The sequence below is a fragment of the Delphinus delphis genome, chromosome 1 (assembly GCF_949987515.2).
Source record: "Delphinus delphis chromosome 1, mDelDel1.2, whole genome shotgun sequence".
Lineage (NCBI taxonomy): Eukaryota > Metazoa > Chordata > Mammalia > Artiodactyla > Delphinidae > Delphinus > Delphinus delphis.
Window position 1 is genome coordinate 140,328,276 of NC_082683.1, and position 27,840 is coordinate 140,356,115.

General features: G+C 36.0%; 1 protein-coding gene across 1 annotated transcript in view; it reads left to right on the forward strand.

The window, feature by feature from the left end:
• The window catches only part of HMCN1 (hemicentin 1), a 519,438-nt gene that overhangs the window by 48,993 nt on the left and 442,605 nt on the right, over positions 1-27,840 (forward strand). The window lies entirely within an intron of this gene.

Here is a 27,840-nt window from a genome sequence, read left to right on the forward strand (position 1 = left end):
CAACACCATTTTTAATGGTTTTGTCTAGATAAGTTCAGGTTGTCACAAGTTAGCAATTTATGTCAGTTCTAGCATGGCTCTGATAGATTCTACAATTCTTGACATAGCGGTACTGTATGAGTTTCCTATTGTTGCTGTAACAGATTACCACAAACTTAGTGGCTTAAAACAATACTTATTATGTTACAGTTCTGGAGGACAGAAATCCAAATATCAAGGTAACAGCAGGGCTGTGTTTATTCTGGAGGTTCTATGGGAGAATCCATTTCCTCGTCTTTTCCAGCTTTTAGAGGCCACTTGCCCCTTGCATCACTCCAACTTTCCTTCCATAGTCATATCTCCTCCTTTGACTCTGACCTCCTTGCCTCCCTCTTGTAAGAGCTCTGGGGAATACATAGGGCCTACCTGAAAAATCTAGGATAATCTCCCTATCTCTAGATCCTTAATCATGTCTGCAAAGTCCCTTTTGCCATGCAAGGTAACATATTTTCAGGTTCTGAGGATTAGGATATGGACATCTTTAGGGGACCGTTATTCTATCACAGATGCCTTAAAATAAAAGTGTCTAAATCATTAAGAATTATTTTAACTAACATTTAAAATGCTGAGTAATATCAGAAGATGATTGATATCAAATATTGAAACTGGAAATTTTCAAAACAGGGAATGGTGAAGCATTTTAAGAATCATTTCGGTTTTAGAGGGGGCATTTTTCAAATAATATGTGCCTCTAAGAAGATTCTTATGTACTCCACATGGAGGTTAAGGGTTGCATTCCCTTACCCTCCCCTCCGTTAAGAATCACTACGTGTAATGAGAGATACTACTAATTGGAGTGTCTTGTGCAGATGAACCGTATACTGACCTCAAAAATGGTTCAGAACCAGTTAATTCAATTTTTAGGAACTATCAGAAGATTGAGCCATTAACTGTATTTAGGTAAGTAATATCCATGTATTCCAAATGCTAATAATTTCTGACTTTAATGGTGTTAATTTACCACCGCCAATGTTGTTATTTGATTTCTGTAAAACTTCTTAATAAGTAGACAGCCCCGGGGAATGTTATGATTGCCTTAATTATTCCAGGGTTTAGTCTTTGTTTGATAGATCCTCCTGCCATTTTTGGTTTCTCTTTCTAAAAGGAGAAAACTTTAAAAAATCTTGTTGAAAATAGTAGGGGTATTCTAACAAGTCTGAAATGCAGCCACAGTCTCAGGCCCAAATTACGTATTTAGCTATGTCTTAACGGAATGTATGGGGGCATTAATTTTTAAAAAGTGTTGTAATAACAATGCCAAGATAATGACTTTTGTAAGTAAAATGGAAGTCATGTCACTATATTTAGAGTAGGAATTGTTAGATTAGAGCCTTGGCTTTTGGAGTATTAATCAGTTTGGAAATTGTTTCCATTCTCCATTGAGATTCACTGTCTATTTCTGGAAGCAGCTAGAAATCTTTGCTTACTATTGAAGGAACAATGTATGTGTGTGTTGCATTAGAAAGAAGTGAGTATACCTTAACAGTATATGACACACTGGACTTTACAAAAAAGTCACACAGCTGAGTGTCAAATAGTAGGGTTTTAAAGGTAGGAGGGGTCATAGTTGAACTTGTGAAATTTCTTTCCCACAGTTATTGGCCACAAGCTGACAGAAGCTATAGGGCCTTTGACTTACTTAGAACATTTGGTTACCAACCCAAATATTTCAGTCTCTTAACTGTCCAAGAAATGTACATTTTTATCTTGTTACTTCATATAATCACTGAATTCTAAAATAATAAGTTACAGAATCGTTTCAAAATATTTTCCCAAGAGAAACCCTCTTATCCCCTGAGGAGCTGCATGTTGAGTTGGTTGTATTACAAATAATCAATTTCTGACTGTTGAAATAACCTTGTAGTAACATAAGGTAAAGTAAAAGTAAATAAGGTAAAGTAAAAGTAAAATAACCTTGTAGTACTAAATTTGGTGCCCTCATGCCAAAGACTCAGCTCGTGAAAGCCGTGACAAGCATTTGGGTGACAAATTCTACTTTACGGTTCTTCGCAGGAATTTATTGAGTGTGAGGATCTTGCCTCGTTGCTTAAAGTTCTCAGAAAAAGATGAGATCTCTGTTTACATTGATAAGGTCATGAAGAGGAGCATGTCCAGCATATGAAAAATAAGAATTTTCTCACCTCTTTAATCCTAGAAAACAGCTCCTTAAAAAACCAAGGTCTTGGAGTCTCCCTTTTAAATTGCAACACTGATTTCTTTTTCTTCTGATTTTAAAAGATACAGTTATTAGCTCCGGTGAGGGTGAAGGACTGTGTCTTGTTTCTTGTGGTATCCCGAGGTCTTGCACCCAATAAGCACTCGCTAGATATCTGCTGATTGACTAAGAGAATAATGTTAGTGGTGTTTCCATAGTTATGTCAGCTTATTTTTAACTACATGTTAGAAATCATCCAATCATCTGTTTGGTCTTTAACATTTTCAAGCTCCTTCTCTGTTAAGTATGACATTATGTTATGTTATATTATATTAATTTTACAGGTTGTTTTGAAGATTAGTGATAAGCACCTAATACATAGTAGATACTTATTAAATGGTAGGAAATATTATTATAAATAATTATAAATGGAATAAGTGCAACTTTGTTTCATGATTATATTGTGTTGCAGATGAATTAGATCTTCAGTAAAAATTTCCATGCCTCAAAATAATTGAATTAACCATATCTAATTTATGAATTGTTATACTGCTTATGAATTGTTTATGTTAAAGAGAAAATAAATGCCTACTATTGAAAATATGTTAGGCCACGTATGAGACGTATCTGATAATATCTCTTCTATTTTTGTGAAAAATAAAGCATTTAAAAAATATATAGATTGATATGGCAGGACTTCCCTGGTGGTTAAGAATCTGCCTGCCAATGCAGGGGACACGGGTTTGAGCCCTGGTCTGGGAAGCTCCCACATGCCGTGGAGCAACTAGCCCGTGCGCCACAACTACTGAGCCTGCGCTCTAGAGCCCGTGAGCCACAAGTACTGAACTTGTGCACCTAGAGTCCGTGCTCCGCAACAAGAGAAGCCACCGCAATGAGAAGCCCGGGTACCACAGCAAAGAGTAGCCCCCGCTCACCACAACTAGAGAAAGCCCACATGCAGCAATGAAGACCCAACACAGCCAAAAATTAAAAACAAAAAAAAAGATTTATATGGCAGCTAAGGAAGTAAACTACATTACACAAAGCAAAAGATGAGCTGGTTTCAGCACATTTAAAAATAAAACAGAACAACAACTACATGAAAACAAACAAGCACAGTAGCATAGCACATGGTGTAATACCAGTTACACAGGAAACACTTATTGTTTTCAGTTGAATTGAGTAGAACAACAATTCCTTCCTGAACAAAAATCATATACTGCAATTATGAAAATCCTGCCTGGTTAGAGTTTGGTCAGTAATTCAGAATGATTCATGTTAGTGATGAGTGCTGAAACAGAAAAAAGTCAATTGGCTAAGATATAATCACTTGTGTGCTAAGAAAAAGAAATGTTCTGGAAAAGTAACAGCCAAAATGACTGGATACATTTGTCTTCCATTTCTTGCTGATCTCCAACAACTGCAGGTTGTTCTGATGGTTCAGTGCTCTGAGGTTCTAGTTTGGTCACGTATTCTTTTATTCAACAAATATTCTTTCCACAATGTCTTAGGCACTCACTTGGCACTGGGATGGTTGAGAAACAAAAAACCAGATGCAGCCCTTTCCTCCTTTGGCTAACAGTCTTGTGGAATGATAGAAATTGATTAAATAGTCAAATTAAGCAGCTGAAAATGCAACTTGGAGAGTATGATGTAGTTGGGGGATTCAGGCAAGGCTTCCCCGAGGTAAGGAAGACAGAAATAAATGCCAAGGAGGAATAGGAGTTAACCAGAGAAAAGGGTAGAGGGAAGAACGCTCTAGGGTAGGGACACAGAGGGAAGGTCCTATGGAATAAGAGTGAGCAGGTGAGTAAGAAAATAAAAAGTGTGGAGAGGATTAGGGATTGTTGGAGGAATAGGTGGAAGCCAGTCCATGCCGGGACAACAAAGTCCACGTTTAGGGATTGCAACTTTATCCTATGAGCCGTAGGAGGTCATTGGAAAGGTTTAATTGGTAGATGATATAATTAGATTTATGTCTCAGAAAAATCACTATGGCTCCCTATGTGGAACGGATGAGAGAGAAGTTCATAGCGAATTACGAAAGAACCGTTCAGGGCTCTTTCTGTAGTCTAGGTCCTCTAAGAGATAAAAGATGGTAGAGCTAGGACTAAGGTTGTGGTTGAGGAGATTTGGAAAAGTCGAAAGATTCAAGAGGTATTTAGTAGGTAAAATGGTCAGGGTTTGGTGATGGTTTAGGTAATGGAGGAGTGAGGCTGGGGGGATGAGTAATGATAAATCCGAAGGTTTTATTGTGCAACTGGATGAACGTAGGTACTTTTCTGGAAGAGGACCAGATGGGAGGGTAGAGATAAAATGGTAAGTTTTTCTTTTATATATTGAACTATATGTAACTTAAAGACATTTTAGTTAAATGTACATTTGTGAGTCACTGTTGGCATAGGTTTTTTTTTTTTTTTTTTTTTTTTTGGCCTAGGTTTTAACTGGAGTCACTGGCACGGATGAGATCGGCTAGGGAAAAGTATCGATGAGATGGCTTATGAACGAGACTTTAGGAACTGCAAAATCGTTATTGGCCAGGTGAGGAAGAATGAACGTGCAGCTGAGAGACCCAGAATCAATGATAAAAGAGGAGGGAGAAAATCAGGACAATGTGATGTCAGGGTCACCAAGGATAGAGAGTATTTCAAGCATTGCCAAATGCCGTTGAGAGATCTTGCAAGATATGGACTGAGAAGTGCTTATTTGGTTGTGAGGAGAGCCACTGGTAACTTCACCCAGAGCTGTTTTGGTGACGTGCTGGAGGAAGAAGCTGAATTTGGCTAAAGTTGAGGCTTCAGAGGGAGGTGAAGAAATGGTGAGCGTAGACAAATACTTTGATAAATTTGCCTACAGAAGGGAAGAGGAATATAGGGTGGCAGTGGAGGAGAATGAGGGGAACAGGAAGTGCTTTTTTGGTTTAAATTGGAGAATCTGAAAGTTCAAAAGCTAATGGGAAAGAGGGATGGCTTAGATATATACAGCAGAAAATCGAACAATCCAAAAAATAAGACTCCTACTGCATATTTAGAATTAGTTTTTTCCCTTATTAATCAGAATCTGATTGCTTATTTGCACCAGAAAAGCTGTCCTTTTTGTTAAATACCTCCACTAAAATTAGCAGAACCAAGAAAACAAGGAGGAAATGCCTTTGAGGAGTAAAAATGGTGAGATAAGAAAGAAAAGGAAAGATAAATTCCTCTAAACTTACTTTAACCTTCATAAAAACCTTTAAATATGTCTACTTTAACTTTTTTATAATTATAAATTAGTTTTATTATAAACACTCACCATAGTAACTTAAGTCGATAAATGTTTATCTGTGGAATTCAGGCAATATCTGGTCATTTAAGCTGAAAGATCCTTTTTTTTTTTCAATAGCCATTTTTTTCCAGTCAGTTTTACCTTCCAGAAGGAGATGAAAAACAAATCTCTAACAGCACATGTTCTCCCAACATTTAAAGAATAAGACAAAAAAAAATGAGGTGAAAAAGTTACTTTTGATAGTTGGTACCTGCTTAGAAAGAAGGAAGTGGAGTTAAGTATAATTCTAGTTGTTTTAAAATTTCCTTATATTTCAGACATTGCTTTTCATGCCAAATTAAAAAAAAAATTATGTTAAAACCTTCTTATCTTCTCCTATAGTGCCCTTTAACTAGTTGTGTAAACTTAGGTAAGTCCCTTTAATTTTGTCATCTCTAAAACAAAAGGATTGGAAGAGAAGACATCCAAGTTTCCTTCCTGATCCAGGATTCCAGGATTCAGTAAACTTTAGTCACTGCTTTTTGGCTGTCACTTGTTTTCCTCAGAATAAGTCTTCTCGGATCCTTTAGTTATCTGTCAACAAAAATAAATTCTTTATTTCTGAAATAGCCCTCTTAAAGCTCCAGATGTGTAAATTGGCACAGAAAACGGAGGGCATTTTTATCCATCGCTCACCACACTTCCTATATCAGCTGGTTTACAGAGTGTTTACAAGTCAGTGTGTTTTTTATGTTCATTTGAAAATTGAGAGAAATGGCTAAAGAGTGCACAACGTATACTCCATGCTTTCAAGATAAATTTTTGGTAATCAAAGAATGATTGTGATCATTTTAAAAGGGAGTAACAATAATTATACATAGAGCATCACAAAAATAGCACTAACAAACCCCTTTTTGGTATAACATCTGCTTACTGAAATATTGACTACTTTGCACATTTTAACTGCAGTCTTCATGGTTTTGGTGTCTATTGAGTGGTTGTCTGTTTGCTTGACAGTCTTCTGGAATGCATATTACCTAAATGCAAATGACTAGACCTCTTTCTTCTAAATACAATATCTCGAGAGTGCTTCACTGAGTAATTAAAGAAAAAGAAAGTCCAGTTTACCTCAAACTTATAGTATAACTTCACCTCTTGCAAAATCTCAGGATTGGCCATGGAACCCCACAACCCAAAGTCCTTATGAAATTTTGTTGTACTTGTGCATTAAAAAAAAAAAAAAAACTTTTATGACTTTCAACTCAAAGCTTTCATGTACTTGAAGATGGGTTCTTTTACCACCAAACAGATCTACTATCCCCACTTCTACGCATTACCTCATTATTTGTTATTCTCACCTCTGGGACATGTCAAATGTGTCCTCACTTTGACCTGATTCTGCGGAAATTCTTATTTATGTCTTAATTGTTTCCTGTCCTGACTGTAGCAGTTCCTCTTCCTAAATCCTTGCTCTCTAAACTTCAGAGGGGTCTTAGAATGTTATGACAAGACTAAAGATTCCTGCTTTTGGAAAAAATGTGCATTTTATTGAAATAATGTCTGTTGACCTAATGATTTAAAAAAATTTTTTTAATACTATTTCCCTATTGACCTGCTTTGATTATTTGCTTAGAAAATGGATGAGACTGGCATTTGGAAGGAAGAGCATATCTGACACATTCTATTGGAAACTATATCCTGAATCATTTCAATTAGATTTTTAGTGGAGAAAAATGATTATGATGGTAGATTTTTCCTTAAATTTGTGGTAGGCTTTTATTCAAAGTTTACTTACCTAGCCTTAGACTGGGAGGATGGAAAAGTATGAGAAAAACAATTCACATTTCTTCCATTCCAAACACATTAAATATATAGACACAAAAGTTATAACAATAGTAGAATTTATAGTATTTTCTCCTATATATCCAAAGTATTTTTATTTATTTTTGAATTTTATTTATTTTCTTATACAGCAGGTTCTTATTAGTCATTCATTTTATACACGTCAGTGTATACATGTCAATCCCAACCTCCCATTTCATCACACCACCATTCCCACCCCTCCCCTGCCACTTTCCCCCCTTGGTGTCCATACGTTTGTGCTCTACATCTGTGTCTCAATTTCGGCCCTGCAAACTGGTTCATCTGTACCATTTTTCTAGGTTCCACATATATGTGTTAATATGCAATATTTGTTTTGCTCTTTCTGACTTACTACACTCTGTATGACAGTCTGTAGATCCATCCATGTCTCTACAGATGACCCAGTTTCGTTCCTTTTTATGGCTGAGTAATATTCCATTGCATATATGTACCACATCTTCTTTATCCATTCATCTGTCGCTGGGCATTTAGGTTGCTTCCATGACCTGGCTATTGTAAATAGTGCTGCAATGAACATTGGGCTGCATGTGTCTTTTTCAATTATGGTTTTCTCTGGGTATATGCCCAGTAGTGGGATTGCTGGGTCGTTTGGTAATTCTATTTTAGTTTTTTAAGGAACCTCCATACTGTTCTCCATAGTGGCTGTATCAATTTACATTCCCACCAACAGTGCAAGAGGGTTCCCTTTTCTCCACACCATCTCCAGCATTTGTTGCTTGTAGATTTTCTGATGATGCCCATTCTAACTGGTGTGAGGTGATACCTCATGTAGTTTTGATTTGCATTTCTCTAATAATTAGTGATGTTGAGCAGCTTTTCATGTGCTTCTTGGCCATCTGTATGTCCTCTTTGGAGAAATGTCTATTTAGGTCTCCCACCCATTTTTGGATTGGGTTGTTTGTTTTTTTAATAGTGAGCTGCATGAGCTGTTTATATATTTTGGAGATTAATCCTTTGTCCATTGATTTGTTTGCAAATATTTTTTCCCATTCTTAGGGTTGTCTTTTCGTCTTGTTTGTAGTATCCTTTGCTTTGCAAAAGCTTTTAAGTTTCATTAAGTCCCATTTGTTTATTTTTGTTTTTATTTCCATTACTCTAGGAGGTGGATCATAAAAGATCGTGCTGTGATTTTTGTCAAAGAGTGTTCTTCCTATGTTTTCCTCTAAGGGTTTTATAGTGTCTTACATTTAGGTCTCGAATCCATTTTGAGTATATTTTTGTGTATGGTGTTAGGGAATGTTCTAATTTCATTCTTTTACATGTAGCTGTCCAGTTTTCCCAGCACCACTTACTGAACAGACTGCCTTTTCTCCATTGTATATCCTTGCCTCCTTTGTCATAGATTAGTTGACCATAGGTGCGTGGGTTTATCTCTGGGCTTTCTATCCTTTTCCATTGATCTGTATTTCTGTTTTTGTGCCAGTACCATATTGTCTTGATTACTATAGCTTTGTAGTATAGTCAGAAGTCAGGAAGTCTGATTCCTCCAGCTCTGTTTTTTCCCTCAAGACTGCTTTGGCTATTTGGCGTCTTTTGCATCTCCATACAAATTTTAAGAGTTTTTGTTCTAGTTCTGTAAAAAATGACATTGGTAATTTGATAGGAATTACATTGAATATGTAGATTGCTTTGGGTAGTATAGTCATTTTCACAATATTGATGCTTCCAATCCAAGAACATGGTATATCTCTCCATATATTGGTATCATCTTTAAGTTCTTTCAACAGTGTCTTATAGTTTTCTGCATACAGGTCTTTTGTCTCCCTTGGTAGGTTTATTCCTAGGTATTTTATTCTTTTGTTGCAGTGGTAACTGGGAGTGTTTCCTTAATTTCTCTTTCAGATTTTTCATCATTAGTGTATAGGAATGCAAGAGATTTCTGTGCATTAATTTTGTATCCTGCAACTTTACCAAATTCATTGATTAGCTCTAGTAGTTTTCTGGTGGCATCTTTAGGATTCTCTATGTATAGTATCATGTCATCTGCAAACAGTGACAGTTTTACTTCTTCATTTCCAATTTGTATTCCTTTTATTTCTTTTTCTTCTCTGATTGCCGTGGCTAGGACTTCCAAAACTATGTTGAATAATAGTGGTGAGAGTGGACATCCTTGTCTTTTTCCTGATGTTAGAGGAAATGCTTTCAGTTTTTCACCATTGGGAATGATGTTTGCTATGGGTTTGTCGTATATGACCCTTACTATGTTGAGGTAGGTTCCCTCTGTGCCCACTTTCTGGAGAGTTTTTATCATAGATGGGTGTTGAATTTTGTCAGAAGCTTTTTCTGCATTTATTGAGATGATCATATGGTTTTTATTCTTCAATTTGTTAATATGGTGTATCACATTGATTGATTTGCATATATTGAAGAATCCTTGCATCCCTGGGATAAATCCCACTTGATCAGGGTGTATGGTCCTTTTAATGTGTTGTTGGATTCTGTTTGCTAGTATTTTGTTGAGGATTGTTGCATCTATGTTCATCAGTGATATTGGTCTGTAATTTTCTTTTTTTGTAGTATCTTTGTATGGTTTTGGTATCAGAGTGATGGTGCCCTCATAGAATAAGTTTAGGAATGTTCCTTCCTCTGCAGTTTTTTGGAAGAGTTTGAGAAGGATGGGTGTTAGCTCTTCTCTAAATGTTTGATAGAATTCACCTGTGAAGCCATCTGGTCCTGGACATTTGTTTGTTGGAAGATTTTTAATCACAGTTTCAACGTCCTTACTTGTGATTTGTCTGTTCATATTTTCTGTTTCTTCCTGGTTCAGTCTTGGATTGTGATACCTTTCTAAGAATTTGTCCATTTCTCCAGGTTGTCCATTTTATTGGCATAGAGTTGCTTGTAGTAGTCGCTTAGTATGTTAGTGTCTGTTCTCACTTCTCCTTTTTCGTTTCTAATTTTATTGATTTGAGTCCTCTCCCTCTTTTTCTTGATGAGTCTGGCTAAAGGTTTATCAATTTTGTTTATCTTCTCAAAGAACCAGCTTTTAGTTTTATTGATCTTTGCTATTGTTTTCTCTGTTTCTATTTCATTTATTTCTGCTCTGATCTTTTTGATTTCTTTCCTTCTGCTAACTTTGGGTTTTGTTTGTTCTTCTTTCTCTAGTTCCTTCAGGTGTAAGGTTAGATTGTTTATTTGAGATTTTTCTTGTTTCTTGAGGTAGGATTGTATAGCTATAAATTTCCCTCTTAGAACCGCTTTTGCTGCATTCTATAGGTTTTGGATCATTGTGTTTTCATTGTCATTTGTCTCTGGGTATTTTTTGATTTCCTCTTTGATTTCTTCAGTGATCTCTTGGTTATTTAGTAACTTATTGTTTAGCCTCCATGTGTTTGTGTTTTTTACATTTTTTTCCCTGTAATTCATTTCTAATCTCATAGTGTTGTGGTCAGAAAAGATGCTTGATATGATTTCAGTTTTCTTAAATTTGCTGAGGGTTGATTTGTGACCCAAGATGTGATCTATCCTGGAGCATGTTCCATGCACACTTGAGAAGAAAGTGTAATCTGCTGTTTTTGGATGTTATGTCATATAAATATCAATTAAATCTATCTGGTCTATTGTGTGATTTAACACTTCTGTTTCCTTATTTATTTTCATTTTGGATGATCTGTCCATTGGCGTAACTGAGGTGTTAAAGTCCCCCACTATTATTGTGTTACTGTTGATTTCCTCTTTTAGAGCTGTTAGCAGTTGCCTTATGTATTGAGGTGCTCCTATGTTGGGTGCATGTATATTTATAATTGTTATATCTCCTTCTTGGATTGATCCCTTGATTATTATGTAGTGTCCTTCCTTGTTTCTTGTAACATTCTTTATTTTAAAGTCTATTTTATCTGATGTGACTATAGCTACTCCAGCTTTCTTTTGATTTCCATTTGCATGGAATATCTATTTCCATCCCCCCACTTTCAGTCTGTATGTGTCCCTAAGTCTGAAGTGGGTCTCTTGTAGACACCATGTATATGGGTCTTGTTTTTGTATCCATTCAGCGAGCCTGTGTCTTTTGTTGGAGCATTTAATCCATTCACGTTTAAGGTAATTATCGATATGTATGTTCCTATGACCATTTTCTTAATTGTTTTGGGTTTGGTTTTGTAGGTCCTTTTCTTCTCTTGTGTTTCCCAGTTAGAGAAGTTCCTTTAGCATTTGTTGTGGAGCTGGTTTGGTGGTGCTGAATTCTCTTAGCTTTTGCTTGTCTGTAAAGCTTTTGATTTCTCCATCGAATCTGAATGAGATCCTTGCCAGGTAGAGTAATCTTGGTTCTGGTTCTTCCCTCTCATCACTGTAAGTATATCATGCCACTCCCTTCTGGCTTGTAGATTTTCTGCTGAGAAATCAGCTGTTAACCTTATGGGAGTTCCCTTGTATGTTATTTGTCATTTTTCCCTTGCTGCTTTCAGTAATTTTTCTTTGTCTTTAATTTTTGCCAATATCATTACTGTGTGTCTTGGCATGTTTCTCCTTAGGTTTATCCTGTATGGGACTGTCCGCACTCCTGGACTTTGGTGGCTGTTTCCTTTCCCATGTTAGGGAAGTTGTTGACTATAATCTCTTCAAATATTTTCTCGGGTCCTTTCTCTCTCTCTTTACCTTCTGGGACCTCTATAATGCGAATGTTGTTGCTTTTAATGTTGTCCCAGAGTTCTTTTAGGTGGTCTTCATTTCTTTTCATTCTTTTTTCTTTATTCTGTTCCACAGCAGTGAATTCCATCATTCTGTCTTCCAGGTCACTTATCCATTCTTCTGCCTCAGTTATTCTGCTATTGATTCCTTCTAGTGTATTTTTCATTTCAGTGATTGTGTTGTTTATCTCTGTTTGTTTGTTAATTGTTCTAGGTCTTTGTTAAACGTTTCTTGCATCTTCTTGATCTTTGCCTCCATTCTTTTTCCGAGGTCCTGGATCATCTTCACTATCATTATTCTGAATTCTTTTTCTGGAACGTTGCCTGCCTCCCCTTCATTTAGTTGTTTTTCTGGGCTTTTTTCTTGTTTCTTCATCTGGTACATAGCCCTTTGCCTTTTCATCTTGTCTATCTTTTCGTGAATATGGTTTTTGTTCCACAGGCTGCAGGATTGTAGTTCTTCTTGCTTCTCCCTCTGTCCTCTGGTGGATGAGGCTATGTAAGAGGCTTGTGCAAGTTTCCTGATGGGAGGGACTGGTGGTGGGTAGAGCTGACTCTTGCTCTGGTGGGCAGAGCTCAGTAAAGCTTTAATCCACTTGACTGCTGATGGGTGGGGCTGGGTTCCCTCCCTGTTGGTTGTTTGGCCTGAGGCGACCCAACACTGGAGTGTACCTGGGCTCTTTGTTGGGGTTAATGGCAGTCTCTGGGAGGGCTCACACCAAGGAGTACTTCCCAGTACTTCTGCTGCCAGTGTCGTTGTCCCCAGGGTGAGCCACAGCCACCCCCCACCTCTGCAGGAGACCCTCCAACACCAGCAGGTAGGTCTATTCAGTCTCCTATGGGGTCACTGCTGTTTCCCTTGGGTCCTGATGCAGACACTGCTTTGTGTGTGCCCTCCAAGACTGGAGTCTCTGTTTCCCCCAGTCCTATCGAAGTCCTGCAATCCAGTCCTACCAGCGCTCCAAGTCTGATTCTCTGGGAATTCCTCCTCCCGTTGCCGGACCCCCAGATTGGGAAGCCTGACTTGGGGCTCAGAACCCTCACTCCAGTGGGTGGACTTCTGTGGTATAATTGTTCTCCAGTTTGTAAGTCACCCACCCAGCAGTATGGCATTTGATTTTATTGTGATTGCGCCCCTCCTACCATCTCATTGTGGCTTCTGTTTTGTCTTTGGATGTGGGGTATCTTTTTTGGTGAGTTCCAGTGTCTTCCTGTCGATGATTGTTCAGCAGTTAGTTGCGATTCTGGTGTTCTTGCAAGAGGGAGTGAGAGCACGTCCTTCTACTCCGCCATCTTGAACCAATCTCCAGTATTTTTAAAATTCGTAATCCAACCCCTCACATATGCCTATAAAGTGGAGAACTAAGAGTTTTGTACTCCCCCATTCCACAGTGATCAAGTGGAGAGGCTAATGTTAAATTGTTTACTTCTGGAACAGTAAAAATTTCATGGATAGCTAATAACACCTAGTTAAAAATGTTAGTTTTTTTGTGTGTGAAATGAAAGTAAATATCAAATTTGATTGACTCTTCCTAACTTTAGTGAGAGTTATTGTTGAGTTTTTGTCACACGGCATTATTAATAAAGATCAAAAAAGGAACATGAGTATTTTATCTTTAGTGAAACTTATTTTTGTAAAAAAAATATTTAAACCTTTTGATCTTTTGGTGAAATTATTCTGGGAAAGCAGGATTTTGCTGTGGCACATGTGGTATTTCTTTCTTTCTCTCCCTTTCTTTGTTTCAATCTCTGTCTCTGTCTCTTTAGCACATACGGCTAACTCTCATCCATGGAGTACAAAATTTCTTCTGAAGATTTTTGTCGGCTCTGCCTTCTTCCCGAAATGCTACAGTGTTTGTACAGCCAGCTCTTTAGTTGATCTTGGTGCAGGCAAATATATGCTTTACGAATTACGAGTTGGTGCCACATTCATGATTGTGTCATGGCTCATTTTCCATGAAAAGAATTTATTGCTGAAAAAATGAAGAGCTGACTGTAGAGTGAATCTAAGCATAAACAAACTTAACATAATGATAATAATAGGTAAATTTTGTGTGAGCTTGGCACATACTAATGATCACTCTTCTAAATGCTTTCATTTATTAACTCATTTAAATGTGCAGTGATTCTACAGAGTAGTTTTATTATTTGGCAGGTAAGGAAACTGGCACTAAGAGGTTAAATGCTTGGTAAGCTAAGAAGAGACAGAAATGAGTTTTGAACACTGTCTAACTGTAGAGTCCACATTCTTAAACATTTGGCTTTACCACCTCTGATAACTTGAGAGTGCTTTTCTCAGATTTACATACTGTGTTTCTGAGGCCTAACAGAAGTTTCGTTCGTCAGTAGTTACCAAGCATCTCTTATGTCCATTGGCATTGCTTCTTGCTTCATTTACTTATACAAACTGTCTTGCTTCTTAGAGCGTTTTAAAGTTTCAGAGTTTGAAAATTAAGTATAATCCACTACGAAGATTTGTATTCATGATCACTGTGTTTTGGTTGTGTTTATGCTATTTGACATGGCTTAATGCAGGCAATCTGTTGAGAAGGTTGAATTAATTAGTCTTGTTATGAGAGGCCTTCCTTTCTTATTTCCTGTCTTGTAAATTTTTCCCGTAACATTTCATTGATGAAACAGTTGGGGTTTTTCCTCACTGAATGAAAATACTTAAAATTATGCATTTGACTTTGAAATAACTTTAATTTCACTAGAATTTATGATTATAACAGCAGTTAGTAAGAGGATGGATGTCTGTTTGAGCTACTTATATGTTGAAGATTGTAAAATAAATGAAACAGGTTTTCTGTTAAAGTCCTTGTCCCGACTACCTGGGAACATTCAAAAACCTTGGATGATATGAAAAATTTTAATACTTTAGTGTGATTGTTTCCTGTGGAAGATTATACAGTCCTTGCAAAATAAACAGTGGCATTTTGGTACTGAAGAATCAATGTTCAGACTTTTTTCCACCTTCCCAATCCTCTACCCAGTAGTTGCATGCAATATTATGGCTTGTACACATTCTGCATAGTTCACGAACAAGAAAATAGATTGCTTCTTAAAACATGAAGAATAAATATGGTTGAGAGCAGCAAATTAGCATGCACTTGCATGCAAACATGCACAAACATGTTCATGCATATGCACACATGCTTATGTACACTCACATACACACTCACACACAGATTCAAACACATGCTCATGCACACTCAAATACATATGTACACTAATATACAAATACACGCATACATGTGCATACACACATATGCCTGTGCATGCTCATATATACACTCACAAATATACACATGTGCACATAGATACTCACATACACACATATGTACTCATGCTCATATACACACATATTTGAAAGTAAGACTAGTAGTGGCCAAAGGGCTGTTCTTGGATGACTGTGTTTTGGTATAAGGATTCAAAAACTCCCTTAAAATAAGCTTTCCAACATTATTTATAATTTGTGAGAATGAGCCTTGCATTCCTGTCTTTAGTATCACTTCCTTCATATTTATGAATTTTATATTTCTTTACATTGGATTCTTTCTGCAAAGATTCTTTTATGACAAGAAGTCTTCTTTTTTTCTCTTGTAGTTGAAAGATAAGAGATAACAAATTAGATTGTACAACTCTTCCAGTTTTCTAAAGAGTAAACATCTTGAAACGTTATTATGTTCAGAAACAAGTGACAGAAAATTTCTCCTTTAGAAATATTTAAGACATGGACTTTTCTGATCTAATTTTTGGGTGTAGAGAGACAGTTCTGGTTTATATTGAAATTTCCAAATAATTGAATAATTACTTAAAACCCATCAAATTATCTCTAATTTGCCTTTGTTATTGCATGTGGTATGGACTACTTATTAAATTTTTGAATGGGTTATGATGCTTCCTACAAGATTTTGTGGGAATAAGCCTACAGCTGCATTTCATATTTCAATCTTTGCAACTTGATCAACTGTGTGAAATAATGGAATCCTTCAAAGTACCTTCTACTTTCTCTACTTCTCAGGCATCTGAATGACATAAGAGGTTAACTGTTCCATTTTTCTTGGCAGATCAGTATTTCTGTCTTTGACTGTTAATGATGTGATGGCATCCAACATGGATCTTTGGGCAACTCTTACAAGAGTCAAGAGTATTCAGAAGGGAAATAGCAACAGGCAGTACGTAATAGATTAGCTCTTTGGAATGGAAAGCTATTAATTTATTCCAGACCACTTGTTCAAGGTTACTTTACCCACCCTCCTATTTTCTGATCCAGAGCCAAAGGTTTCAAATGGTAATTACCTTTTTGTCAAATTACATTTTGACTTACCTTATGATAGCCCTTGGTATAGAATTTTTCTCCCAAAGGCCATATAAGCACTGTATTAACATCTCCTTCATTCCTAACATATGTCTAAAAATAAGATAGATGCCAAGTTTATTCCTTCACAGTAGTAAAAACCCCATTTTACAGACAGGGCTGGACCATAAGGCCATTTTCTGGAACATAGACTTTGGCAGTTTTCTCTAAGAATTTTAATTTTGAAATACTTTCTTTTAATAAGCTTTATTAATAAGAATATTTGAGATACTCATGATTAATAAAATATGTTCTTACTCCATTAACAATTGTATATATACACACACACACAATCATATGTATGCACATATTTGCACATGTGATTATATATATATCACTAGAAATTCCTAGTGTGTACGTACACACACACACACACACACACACACACACACACACACACACACACACACACACACACACACACACACACACACACACACACACACACACAGTGTCAGGTATTCCTGAAATGCCTACTATGCATCTTGTACTTGGTTGATGAACATAGGAAGATAATGTTGATGAAAAGGTGATCCTTGCCCTGGTAGAGTTAACATTTCTGGAAATAATATTAAGTAGGATCTTGACACACTTCCTGATATATGGATGTTGGGATCAGCCAGGTATGAAGTACTCCAAAAGCATTTAGATCTTGTCTATACTTATCAGATTTAGTAAACTACTTTCAGTCATTAATCACCACTTTGAAAGGCTTAAGATACTTTCCAAAGCAATTCAAACTCGTACCACTACCCACTAGAAACTTCAAAATGTTTGTTGCAGAATGTAGCCTGTCTTTATAGTATTATTTTCCTCCTTGGTATAAATTTTTATTTTGTATTCTGGAATTCCTTTGGCCCTAGTATTCGTAAGTCTTATCTAGTGAGGAGATTGGAGGTGAGGAAATAAATTCTTGAAGAGGCAAGGCAAGCTCATCACGGAAGCTCTTTTTTAGGGATTATTGGTAATTGCAAAGTAATCTTTTGACACTTGGGTTGTAGCATTGCAAAGCACAGGAGAGTCAGACTCCTTCGAGTTTTCATCACACTCTTAAGTGGAATGAAGGGGAAGACATATTTTGCAGTTAAATTATTCAACTTAGTTCACTTTAATCTGTCATTTTTTCCATTGATTAATAAGCTCTTAGGATCTCAGTAGGGGAACTGCATTATAACTGAATTTAGAAAGTTTTCCTTAATAATTGGGGCAATTTTGCACACAGAGTTTGGGAAGAGATAGACAAGTGAAACTTATTCAATATAATCAGTGACTATTTTAAGTCTAAAAGGAAAAAACAAATATTTGACCTGATAAAAAGATTCAGGGGCATCACAGTAATGACTGAAAGTAAAACTCGAGTGTAAGAAAACCTGCATCAGTGTTTTACTTGTTGAGTATTTTTTTCTGATTTGACAGTGAGTACTTAAATACAGGTAGTTTTGCATGTTATATAAATGTGAACCCAAACTGCTGTGTGTAGTAAAATGAAATATTTCATCCCACAATCTATTTATGAACAACTTTCAATATGTTCGTAGAGAGTGACACTTGAATAAATACTTAGTGTGTTTGTGTGTGTGTGTATCTGTATGTGTGTGCGTACAACATGGGAAGACCATGAATTCTTCTCATAATTGATTAAAATTTATAAAGTGCATGGAGAATAAGTTAAAGTTGAACAAAGAAATATTGATCAGAAAATACCAAATGTATAATCTCAGTAATGGCAAATTGATAAATTCCGTTTTTCAAAGTTTAGCTGGGTGGTGGTTTAAGAAAAAAATATTCAGACATTTCAACATTGATTGCTTATGGAAAACATTTGCAATTCTGTTAGCAAAGAACAGTGTCAAAAATCTAAACGTTTTTCCCTCAACATCTGCATTTGCTTATTTAAAAACACCCCACACCCCCAATCTCTCAAACAAGTTAAGTTTGTCACGAAATGTTTTTAAATGTCATGAAAGTCAGTCTCACATTTTTTGTGCATCTGTGAGTTTTAGTTTATTTGCTTATTTCATTTGAGTTTTTGTTTATTTCATTTCCATGTATTCTTACATTTAGGACTTACAATAGAATTTTGAAAAAAATGCTTAAAGAAAGTAATCATTTGGGGTCTAGGTCTGAGGGACTGGGTAGATTCTCTTATATGGGTTCCACAAAGAACTATGTATGTCCCCCTCCAAGGTGCTTCATCAACTGAATTCCACACATTTACGGAGGGCCATGAATATGCCATTCTCCACATATCAGTCTGCTTAAAACAGGGAAATAGGATTTTGATAGAAACGTGTGAGTGTCTGTTGATATAACTTACTTTTCTCATGGATCTGATTTTTAAGCTAGGAGACTAAAAAGAAAGAAAGGCAATGTGATCTCACTCACTCTGAAAAAAATAAATGTATCTATGAACACGTATGCAGATGCCTTCATTGAATTGTTTTAACTAAAAGATGGAAAGAAAATACTGAACATACTAAACTAACCTATTAGAACTTCCTTCTTGACATTATTTTTCCATACTTTTCTTTTAAATACTTGCTCGATATTTTAAGATTGCCTCAGTTAATGAGATGAAGTAGTTTCTAGGGCATTTCCTTAAGAATTGTGATGTTAGAGAAAACTAGAGACACATTTAATAACGTTTACAAAGGTCATTTATTTTCAATTTAAGGTAGCTCCTGTCAGAGCTCTAGAATACTCAGCTTTTGGTAACCCATCAGCTAATCTCTAGGTAGTATACAGTTGTTTCAGATAGTCAACTTTAAAAAATTTATATCTGCTTAATAGTATGTTGGTATTTTTAGGGCAAGATAGAAGCGATGATATCAAGGAGTAGTTGGTGGGTCGGCTGATTGCAGCTGTGTCCTCTCAAATTATTCGGCTGATTTTTTCTCAGTATCTTTCCACTAAAATATTGATTTTAGTATTATATTTGACTGAAAAACATACACTCACACGCTCAAACCAATGGAAAACACTTATAGAAGAAATTGGATCATCATAAGAGCTAGCTGACCTGGACAAATGAATCTAATTTTGACAAAAAAAAAAAAAAAAAAAACTGCGTTGCCATATTCAGCTCCCAGAAAAATTAAAGTGATTTCTTATTTGAAATGCCTTTTAGCTTTTTCACATTCTCTGCTTATCTATGGGTGTTAACAACATATAATATTGAAATCTAAGAAATGAAAATTATACTTATGATCTGCTTCCCATCACAGAGCCCACTTTGTGAATTTTTAAAGGTAAATATTTAGTGCAGACATTAGGCTTTTGAAATAGTTTTTATATTTGTGCATAAAGTAAGAATAATTGAGGGAAAGTATTGAAAATGTTTTTTGGCAATTTTGTTATTCGCGAAATTGCTTCCTAGCTCTTAATTATCCCAATATGAAGACTTTCATGTACATACACACACATGCCTTCATTGTGCATCATGCTAAATGAGATGGGACTGAGTCCTAAGTTTTTTTTAATCTAAGAGGAAATATATAGCACAAAATTATAAGATTTCCAAATTTTCAGTACTGTACTTTCACAGAGATAACAATTATGAGTTTTCTCTACACAGTGTGCATGGGTACACTTTTGACATGCTTTCCTCATGAGAGCATTTTGTGATGATTTCCTCACTGCATCTGATTGAAGTGATAGCGACAACCTGAACTACACCATAAAGTCCAGGTCTGCCTTGTTTCTTCCTGCTTCCCAGAGTCTAATGTGGAGCTTGGCTCTTTATATGTAGATGCTCAATTAATATTTGTGAGTGAATGAATCAATGGATACTTAATTATGTAACTTTTGTTCATTTATTAAAATTGAAACTTGGGTACATGGAAACAGGGTAAAAGTTTAATTACTGAGATTTTATTTGACCACCTAGTTAAAATGTGAAAATATAAGCCAGAACAGAAACTTAGTACAGGAGCAGAGTAATTTCTATGTAATTTTACTTTTGGACACATTTTAAGCAAATCAAATCCTAATTATTCTTGTAAGATATACTACCGTAGGAGGGTTTAGGCCAGTTTTGAATAAACGTAAATTTAGGTAGATTAGTCTACAATAGTTTTTTAACTTGGATCTAAAAGTACCTGTAGGTGGCTCTATATTCCAGTGCTGAATAACAAACAGACCCTTCTAGACTCATGTGGTAGGACCAAAATCCTGGTCAGTAATTTTATAAGGGATTATGTATATCATGGTTTGATGTGCACATCTTAAATTCTATCTATCTATATATATATATAAGATAATTTGGAGTTTAATAGAAAAATTTTTTTACTCCTTTTCATTGTTGGATTTGAACCATGAGTTTGCTATCATGAAAGCAGTCATAATTTTGCTATATTACATTTGATCTATCTTCAATGTATACTAACAAAATACACATACCAGAAGTAACTGCAAAGCCAAGTATAGACTCATCATGAAGAAAGATGAGTGATAGAGAAGCTATAGTGGAGTTTTAGATGTTAGTTCATGTAAGCATGTTTGGCTTACATCACTTCCACATTTATGGCATCTTGTTATTCACTGCTTAAGGCACTGCATGTTTTTTTTTCTGAATGACAAACTGGAATTCTAAAAAGTAAAACAGAACAGTCAAGTTTAACCTCTAACTGGGAGAGAAATAGAACCTGACAACTTGAAAAGGGAAAAGGCCTTCCTTCAAATTTGAGTCTTCTTTTCTTCCCTTAAACCAGTAATTGTATAAGCTGTCTTTTTGAAGCAGTTGTTGATAAGTCTCTGACTTAAACGTTTATTCTTCTGCCTTAAATACATGATGTTTTTCTGGAACACCTATATACTATAAAATTGAAAATTAGTGCTATAAACAAGGATGAGGGAATATTTCCCAATGTGTACTGGTTTTCACAATACAGTGAATTTTAATAGACAGTTAAAGTTGGTTTCTGAGAAATTACTCCCAGTCCTACCCGGGTATAGTTGAAGATGAACATCTGTTTTTATGCTTCTTTTTTTATTTAAACAATCTATTCAATAGAAGGCAAATTTGGTGCTTGACGATATTTAATCAGTTAGCTCCTGGGGACTCACTTAGCAGCGAAGGCATCTATTTTATCTTTCCTACTCATTGTTTCTCAGGAGGTTATCTTTTAACTATATTGTTATACTTAGTATTTTTTGAATATTATTGTATAATTAGCATAATTTAGGGGTTGTGGAGGGTAAAAAAATCAGAATCTTTTGAAAAAGATCTTGGTAAAAAAGAGAAAAATGAACAATGTCATTAGTTTGTCAAGAAAAACATGCTTAAAACCGATGGCAAATGCAGAAGCTTTATATCTGAGTAATTTTACATTTATAATGATAGTTGGATTACTCAGAAATACTAACTAGGTAATTTGAAGCACAGTATCCTAAGAATGATCTAATTAACTTTTGAAACATTGTTCAACATGGACCGTAAGGAAATTAAGTAGGATGACAAATTTGTCAAGTCCTGAGTTTGAGATTTTCTAAGTAAAAAGTGGATGTGTCAGTTGTTTCCAAACTGAATAAGTTATTCTTAAGTGCCTATAGTCAACTAGTTTTCTTATAAATGGGTACCATGTTTTATCCTCCATACTTCCGAGAGCTGTGCTTACACATTGAAGGTACTCCAGGAAGATAAGTGAATGAAAGAATGTGTTTATTCTAAATAGGAATTTGCAAATCTTTACTTTCATTATTTAGATTATCTGGTGTGGAGGTAATTTTGCTATAGTGTTAAAAGCATCAAATCAAGCAGTTTAGTGTGCTCGGTAGCAAGTTAGTAACAATGTTATGCAAATATTTGTTTCCTCTGACTTTGAAAATGCATGTACACTAATCCATGAAAGTAAATATAACTGATAGTAATGCCATTAGGCTTCGTCAACCTGGTTGTCTATGAAAACAACCCTTCAGTTTTGAGACTACTGCTGTTTTCACAGATTGTCACTTCTCACATTTGGCCACCTAAGACTTGCAGATGGTTGGAATTCCTTGCTAAAAGATTTACTGTTTTATATTGCTGAACACCATTTTGGTTTGTTTATTATAATTTCAGATGCTGCTGTATTCTCCATTTCTTGGTGATAATGCTATTTTTTTAGGAATATTTTACCCATGAGACTATGTAATGAATGTACTCAGGGGTCAGAATCCAGGCAAGAATTCATGGACTAAGTTTGACATGTGGAAAAATTGGGACCGGTAGAGTGGAAAGTCTTTTGCCTTAACCAAAAAAATTCCATTTTGTTTCCCTTTTAAGGAAGGCCATCTAGCATGGTCATGGGATGGTGTCACTATCTAGTCAGACTGGAAGGTTAAGGGACCCAGAAATAATAAATTATAGGCAGTTACTAACTCAGATTCATCAATCCATGTGCTAAGCTGACTTTGTAAAGTGGTCAGTAATATCTCCTTCTACCACTTTAATGTTTGAAAAGCAGTCTTGTATGTTGACGGATGCTTGTAGTATGTTTAATGGATAGGAGTTTCCCAGAATCTTAGAACCATAGCTTGATCGCAGCTTTTAAATCTCTTAAACAGTGCTCATCCCACTGTGACTTCCCAATATACATTCAATTTATTGGTTGTAGGAAAAGGGATCGAAACAATTTATCTCTACTATGCCCATAGCAGAGGAAGTTTTAGATAACAATGGATGATGTTTGTATGATAATGTCAGCTGTATCTGATTAGCAATAAAGGCACATTGGAACATAACATGGAAAACCCCGTGGTCAGTATTGGGTAACATTCTAGCAGCGAGAGTGACTCAGTACCAATGCCCCAGTGTTGGGGATGAGGCATTTAAGTACGTCTTGTCTTAAGATTTTAGGAATGTCAGATGTTGCTAGGGTTAGTGCCTGGAATCGGATACATCCATGGGTCTAGCTGAGGGGAAGCCAGGAGACAGAGAGAAGTAGAAGGTGGCAAGGGCCTCATCTTTGACTCTCATATGGCTTGATGGCTGACTGCAGGATGTCCTTTTTTTTAAAATATATCTTTATTGCAGGATGTTCTTGATGCTGTGGCCTGGACCTCTTTCTAGTCTACTGCTTAGACCTCCCTCTATCCGCCAATGGAAGCTCCATGAGGGCAGGGGTTGCAGATTGTTTATTTTTCCCCTCCCACCTGTGTATCTTCAGTGTCTAGAACAGAGCCTGGTACATAGTAGGAGCTCAGTAAATATTTGTGAAAATATCGAATAAGAGAGTTTGCCAAGAGACGACTCTGTGCAAAGTGATTTCGTAGGTGTGACAGGAGAAATAAAGATGAATGAAAAACTCTGCCTTTCTCAGCCAGCCCAGAGCCTAGCAGGGAAGACATGTGCATATAAGACAACACAGAATATCCCTGAGGGTCCACAGTGGTGAGTGAAGTCTCTGGAACTTCAGGAGTAGAACTGCAGGGCTCCCCGGGAGTAAGAGACATTCTGCTTGGTCCTCAGAGATAGGTTGGCAGCAAGAGGCAGCAGTGGAAAGGGTGCACCCAGGCTGATGGCACAGTTGGAGCAAAGACGGGTGGAAGCATCAGAGCATGATTGCAGAGCAAGAAGCAGAGAGGTTGGACCCAGGGTAGGACAAGTAAGAGGACAAGGTAGGAGAGAACGCTGAAGGGGAAGGCCGGGGCCAGACGATGGAGGGCTGGCAAAGCTATGATAAAGAAGTTCACACTTTAGGCAGTGAAGATTTTACTTAGAATTAGAGAATGTAAGGGTAAGGGTCAGTTCTCAAATCCTGAAGGTCATTAGCCACAGTTTATACCTCTTGGCATATTACACAGTTTCAGAAAATTGTTTAGATTGTTTCAGATTTAAATTCACTAACGCCTATGCATTATATCTAATATAATCATTGTAAAGTGGCCCAAGAAGTAAGTCTACATCCAGATTTGAAACATAGGGAAGGAAGATCGAGAAAAGCCTGAAAATCATCGCTCTGTGTGGAGCACAAAAAGCTCTTTTGGCTCATAAAAGCTCAGGAGTTAGAAGACAATGGAACCAAGCTCAAATACTTTTAGTCCCTTGCAGCTACTATTTTTTCTCTAATATTAGTGGTTACCTGTGTTGTTTTCTTTGGTCCTCTTGCCACCACCAGGCCGTCTCCTGCATGTGGCTAAACCCAACCCTTTCATCAGAACTCGGATCATTTGTTATTTCTTCTTTGCTTCTCCCGAAACCTTCCTTCAGCTTACCCACATCTATGAGGCAAATGGACCCACGTCTGCACCTGAATGTATCCTCTCCTCATATTTCTTTCACTGCACAGTAATCATCTTTGATTTCAAGAATGGATCAGTTAATCATTCTCTCATTCCAAGCTTTGAAGTTGATCCTTGAAGTTGATTTGATCCTTGAGGTTGATTATCTAAATTGCCCTTAAATATTTCGAATGACTGATTGAAATATCATCTTATACCAGTTTTAGTTACAGGCATACCTTGGTGATATTGTGGGTTCAGTTCCAGACCACCGCAATAAAACAAGTGATGTGAATTTTTTGGTTTCCCAGTGCATATAAAAGTTATGTTTACACTGTACTGTAGTCTATTAAGTGTGCAGTAGCATTATGACTAAAAATGTACATACCTTAATCAAAAAATACGTCATTGCTAAAAAACGCTAACCGTGATTTGAGCCTTCAGTGAGTCAGTCTTTTTGCTGGTGGAGGGTCTTGCCTCAGTGTTGATTAGGATGGTGGATGCTGAACGTTGAGGGTAGCTGTGGCAATTTTTAAAAATAAGACAACAATAAAGTTTGCTGCATCAATTGACTCTTCCTTTCACTTGAACTCTTAGAGGCCCTTGTAAGGTTATTAATTGACCTAATTTAAATATTGTGTCTCAGGGAATAGGGAGGCCTGAGGAGAGGGAGAGAGACAGGGTAACGGCCGGTCAGTGGAGCAGTCAGAACACACAACATCACTGAGCCTGGTTTGTGGCACCCCCAAAGCAATTACAATAGTAACATCAAAGATCACTGATCACAGATCACCATGACAAATATAATAATAATGAAAAAGTTTGAAATATTGTGAGAATTACCAAAATGTGACACAGAGACACAAAGTGAGCAAGTGCTGTTGGGTAAATGGCATCAATAGACTTGCTGGATGCAGGTTGCCACAGACCTTCAATTTGTAAAAAACACAGTATCTGTGAAGTGCAATAAACCGAGGTATGCACATACTAGAAAATTCCTCATTATATTGCGCTGTTTATCTGTTTCTATTACTGTTGATTTAAATTCTTTTCATTCTAAATGACATGGCTATAAGAGTTTGAAGATGATTTTCCTGTTACTAAATATTCATATGAAATGGTTTCCAGATTAAGACGTCTTGTAACCTTATAGCCCTTCTCTGGATATACTTTAATTGGTCACTTTCCTGTCTTAAAATATGGAGTGGCATACAGTTCTCCAAAGGTGAATTGGGTAGAACTGAGTGCAGTGAATTCTTACCTTCCTTGATATTATACAACACCTTTATTAACCCTAAGATTTTTAGCTTTTTTGTTAGTGATTCCACATTCTTGAATGATACAAAGCTTGCAACTGGCTAAAGTCTAAATATATTTTTCATAACAATTGAAATGGTATGTGCCCAATAACTGTGGTTTTGGATGAGTAAATGAATGGCACCAGCTAACACCATTCTGTACTTTTGAAAACACATGTATTGATAGAATGTAAAACTCATCCTAACTAAATCCCATCTTTAAAAACCTTCCATACACCTGAAACTAATACGATGTTTTATGTCAATTACATCTCAATTTAAAAAATAAAAACCCAAAGCAAAACCTTTCACTTGGACTAAAATTGCCATCCCATTGAACATGAATAATTTAAGAAATTTTACCAGTTTTTTTTTTTTTTTTTTTTCTGAAATCAAGCTGTGTTATGCAGTTCCTTGATCTATCACTACGGAAACCATGTTTTAAAAAGGAACTGCTGCTAGTTTGATATATTTTGGTTTTTATTCACATGCAGCTACATCTTTTTCTAAGTACTCATGGCCATTTTAGACATTTTCTTGAATTTAAAATTAAATTTACCAGTCCATATATGCTTCTCAGTATTTGTCATTCTTCTGAAAAAACAATTTTTCCTATTTGTCATTTTCTGTTACATTTTCTTATGTCCATGAATTCTGAGTTATTACATCAATCTGCACCCTTGTGTATGGTCTTTAAGAAACTAAAATGTAGTTTAGTCAGAAATTGGAGAAAAATATCTTATTTAAATTGATTGATTATTCTCTTTCTGTCTTTTCAGTGATTTCATATGTACTTCTCTGATTACAATGGCTTTACAAAAATACCTCCATATAATCATTCTTCTTAAATATTTTATTTAAAAAAATATTCTTTTGTTGTTTGGAAAGACTTGGAGAAAGAAGCAATCTTATAAGAAATTGCCCCAAATATTTAAAAACAAGAGAAATCCAGAATAGATCAAGGAAGTATATTGAACCACTGATGTTTTCTCAATGGACATACTCAATAAAACAAGTCAATATTATGAACCCCAACCGAGATTCTGAAATGTAGTTTTATTTTCCTTTTACTAACAATGTATCATGCCATATAGCCTGTTAAACATGTAGTAAAGCACAGGACAAGAAAATAAAAACTCAGAGAAGGAGCAGGAAGTAGGTAAAGGAAGTAGCAGAAAGGAAAAATGCACAATGAAGTGTGATGAAAGGGTACAAGCTGCAGCCCATTAGCCAAATGTATTTGAGTCATCAGAGGTACTTTGTGGGAAGTATTGATAGAATATATAATACTTCAGTGCTTTATAGCAATATTTTCTGGTTGTGAAGTGCTTGTGATAAACTGTAGGTGAAATGGATTGTCTATTGCCTTGAGCTGGGTAAAGATTCTTGCTCAGGTAGAGATTAACACACTGATTTTTATATATAGATTTTTTTATATAGACATTTTCCTTTTCTAGTTCTGATCATCAGCTTTCAAACTTTTAAAAACAAGCATCCTTACTGATAAAAATGTTGAGTATATAACTGTAATAATATACATATTAATTTATAAACCACATGCATGTACTATTGTTCTTATAAATTATGTTAACTGAAAAACACTCCAGAAAATATAAATGTTTGAGATAATTAAACATAAGCAGAGATTTCTTGCATACAGATATTCTTATGCACCCTTTGGGATATGTGTACCTCACTGTAGAGACCACCAGTGTAAAGGATTGCATTCTCTGGCATAATTTAACTGAAGATAAGTACATTGAGAGGCATTCTGAGGTTAGCTTCAAGTTTCGTTTTCTCTCTTTTAAATTTATAGTAACTGTATGTCATTAGGTATTTGACATATGTTTGATCTAAGAGAAATGAATTTTCTTATGGCCAGAAAGGTGTAGGAAACTCATATTCTGTCATGTATTAGTAAAAAACGAATAGTTGTAATAAACAAGCTTAAGGGTAGCATACTGTAATCCCTACTGAGTTGCAGACAGCGGTGGGCAATTTGTCTCCCCAGAGTCGATATATGTAATTCTTGCAACC